Source organism: Rhyacophila brunnea, unplaced genomic scaffold (assembly GCF_057557595.1).
Source record: "Rhyacophila brunnea isolate RB1 unplaced genomic scaffold, BYU_Rbru_1.0 scaffold_1, whole genome shotgun sequence".
NCBI lineage: Eukaryota > Metazoa > Arthropoda > Insecta > Trichoptera > Rhyacophilidae > Rhyacophila > Rhyacophila brunnea.
Window position 1 is genome coordinate 5,211,454 of NW_028232751.1, and position 4,512 is coordinate 5,215,965.

Genomic DNA, 4,512 nt, shown 5'->3' on the forward strand with positions numbered 1-4,512 from the left:
TAATAATGTACACAGTTATTATAGTGATGATAATGAAATGACTTCATTTTGATGTGAATGTCCTATGCAATATAATAGAATCGTTTTTTATTAATGGGAGGCAGAGTTTGCGTCCGAATAAAGGGCCGATGAAACGAAACTGCATCCATATCATTAAAAACACATAGATAACTATTATTCTAATTGTCACAACTTGACATAAAAACACAGGACAAAGAAGTGACTGAAAATGCAATTTGCATTCCCGGTATCCCACTCGATTTGTTGATACTGGAATATGAGAATAAGACAGTACACTATGCATGTCAACAGATTGGAACGAGTGCAAAAACGTTTTTTAAATAATCTATCTTTCAGCAGTCATCTTAATATCAAAAATTACCCAATTATTCTTCCCAATTGGAACATTTCAAAATCCAATGTTTAAAAACACGGCGTACTATTTCGGACCTTATTTTTATCTTCAACATAATTATTAATAACCTTACAGATTCCCCCACAACTCTTACATGAAATTTACAAAAAAAAATTACAAATTTACAAATAGATGACGCGTAAACCCGCGCCCAGCAATTTATTTTGATAATTCTATAAGTATGTATAAACAAATTTCAAGCTGGTCTATAATTATTATTTTTCTTTAATACCTAAGACGATACATTTTCAACTATAGGCGTGACGAAATTTTGAACTCGCTGACATTCGGAGAGAGAACGTCGAGCTGGGAACAAGTCAATCTGTTTCGTGATGGCGACGGGGGTATTAATTCTTAAATCGTGTAAAGATGACTAAAACCGTTACCCATTTACTTGAAAAAGAAAACATTCATATTATTATTGTTACTAATAGAACAATAAACAGAACATTAAATAGACGCATGTTGGATTTATATGACAAATTATATTTCGTTTGGCATGCGTCATTTGCACCCGCGACCCGCAATCCGCGCATCGCCTAGCCACGATCTTTTTAGACCGTGCCTCAACTAAGGTATAGCCTTAAGCAGAGACAAGTTATTTATTTTTTATTACCTCGTATTCTTGTTTGTCCATTACTAATTTTTTCTTGTTTGTCAACAAGATTTGTATTGGACGATTGAAGATTTTTAACTAACTTCCCGACTAGCTAGACATTTGAAACGTTTAGAATATATTAGAACACAACGACAATGCTTTCTTTTAATACTTATAACCATTTTTAAGCAGAATTGAATTCATTTTCAGTTAATTATGTTTTGTATGGAAAGTTATTATTGTCGGTTGCTAAGGGGGTCCTAGCAACTAAATTATTAATATATACGTGCGTTACTATGGAAATCAATATGAAATGTCAAAATGACATTTCAGTATTCTATATTTATTCAGTATTTCTATCAAGTACAATAAAAAGATTTTATGAATACATAGAATTGTCAAGTTTATATGATTCAACAGAAAATTTAAAAACGTGGTATATAAAAAGTTTTTTTTATCTTGTAATTATGTAGTCTTAATGTGCATGAGCAGTTTTTATTAGGTACGTAAGGTAAGTTCTCTTCCTCAAGATGGTTTTCCGATATTCCTTCTGAGAATAATGTACTCTTACAATTAATAATTTAAAAGATATATTCACCTTCAACACTGTTTTAGAACATTTTTTATGATAAATGTAGAGTTGTCACTTCATAACTTTGCACTCCGTAATATATTTTATTAAATATACTTACTACCTATTTATTTATTACTACATAGGTATATTAATACAAGTGAATATCATTTGATCTAATTTAATGCAAGGTAATCAGTCGAAGAGGCGTATCAATGCAGTAATAAAGTGAAAAAGTGTAAAGTTATAAAGCGTATACTCTATGAATAAGTATATAGTCGTATATAATTCGTTACAGAGATTGGAATTTTTTTTTCTTTCCTATTTGGACAATCAGCATTAGAGAATCTGTAGGCAAAGCATGTATCCATGTTTAATAATTTTAACCGTCAGGGTTTTTTTTTTTAATTTTTACGTCTATATCATAATATGAATTAAATGCTATCGTGTAAACGAAACCCACATTCAATATTGGTAATATTTGAAGACACTAGGCGCGCTTTGTATTTCTAGTCTAGATTGTCATAAAGTAATAAAGATTCCATCTTTACATCCTTGGTCCTATGCGATTGGCTTTCACATTTATATCTCATTATTTTTTTTCTTTAGTAAATAGGTGCACTGGGCTTGAGAAACAGGCAAGCCAGGGTGAAGTTCTTCAAACCAACCAGATTCCAGTGTTCTGGAAGACAGCTAAATACTATCTATAATGTGTATACGGCGGAGCTACGGGATGCTGGTATAACATGGAATGACACAAGAAGACTGACGAGTGACAGGGATTCTTGGAGGCGCCGTATGGTGACCATATGCACCAGCTAAAGTGCGGACATGACCAGTAACGTCCCGTGGGGTAGACAGATCATGGTTGCATAAAGGGCAGCGCAGCGAATAAACGAACGAATACAGAAATTATAACTTTTGAGATCGGTAGCGGTTTTCCATGATGCAGTTGGTGCAGTCGCTTTATTAGAAAGTAGGTATGTTAGTTTTTAAAAAACTCGGCACTGATGGTTAAACCCTCGTTTAAAAATTATAGTGAAAGATTAATTGTAACTACTATTCAGAGTGTGAAACTTTAAAAATCGATTTAGGTACTCAAAAAGATACAGATGTGGACATAGAATGATATTTGCTTGAGGTCTTCATATTTATATAATTATTAGAATCACAAAGAGCTTTAAAAGTAACACAATATTGTAATAGAATTGACAAATATGAAAAAAAAATAACAGCAGTATAAATTTTATATAGGTAGGTAGAACGGTGTCAGATGATTCTGGCAGTGCAGGCGACTCATTTAGGTGTCAGTATTGTTACTTTGAAATGATTATAACACCGTTCCGATGTGATTCAATCGTAGTCACAATGCCAGAAGAATCTGTCCTTCCTCTATTCAATAACCAGGCATTTTACAACTTTAAATGAAAATTAAGGTAAGCATGTATATACATAGAATATTTTTTTTCTTATATAATATTATTTAATTAGGTGACTTAGTATTTATTTATTACTTGAACTGGTGTTAACATGGTAGATGGATTATAATGGTTTTGAAACAAAGTTATTTTTGTTAATTCTACTTTAACTGAGTCATTTACCTTGACAGCTGTTTCGGCCTATAAACCTATTTTCGAAACATTCGATAATAATTTGTGATTATAAAAGCACTACGATACTAAATACCTACCTAATATTTTACAAAATATCTACTCCACATACATCCATCGAATATGGTATATAAAATACAGGTTCAAGTATGAAATAATTCTTGAATAAACAGATGTTTTGATAAACTAAACCACTTATTTTCAAAAGCATCTCCATCTTTATCTCTATCATATTTTCATTGTGATTTTATAATTCCTAGCTTATTATAAATTATATCATAGGCATTTTATATTTTGTCTATGTATAATTTTTTTTACATACTTACATGACAATATGTTATTTAGTTATCATAACATGTACATTTCTGTTTTTGGCTACATAATATACATTATATTTTAATATTTTGAAATATGTAGATAGATGTTTTGTTTTTTTACATTATACTTTTTTTCTTTTGACCATGTCCGATCCTAATAGGATCATATTCGCCTCCACAGAGTGGAAGTTTGTATTAACAAATTTTGTTTTTACGAGAAATGGATGTCAGCCACTTGCTCAACCTATTAGGTCCATACTCTGACTCATACACAAATTGAAAAACAATTTGTGTACTTGCCAGACCCAGGATTCGAACCTGGGACTCTCGACACTATAGACCGGCCCTTAAGCCACGTGGCCATCGTGGGCATTATACTTTACTACATTATAAAGAAATAAAGGTAGTATTTTTATTTCGGTTAATTGGATGCCCCATTTAAATACTAGAATTACAGTTATAAACATTAAAAACAAAATAATGAATTCATTAATGTACACTATTTGAAAATACCTAAGAAATATACCGACCTACTAGAAAATATCTTGGAAAAAATATTACACCGGGCAGGACTTACTTACTTACTTTTTCAGTTGTTGACCAGGGTGGTCAACTACTAGATAAATTAAATAAAATTATTTCACTTAGTTTTGAACAATTTTTACATTCATAAGTATGGAACGATGATTATTTATTAATTAGAAGTGTCTAGGGTGGTTCTGTCCAGTAGATGACCTAGGCGTCAACTTTTATTTTTTCAGCAACGGGTTTGTGTATTTTTTCTTCGGAAAACAAAAATTTCTTGAATTATAGCCCTGAATATATAGCAACTGAATGAAGCAGGCCAACAATAGCCGACAACTTACGAGAAATAGCGACGCGATAAAAAAAATGCAGGGCATCACGGAGGATTTACTTTGGTCATTATAACGTACCCATATAATTAATAATGTTAACGTTAGTTTTGCTGCAAATTGTTTATCAGCCTACCTCACCATACT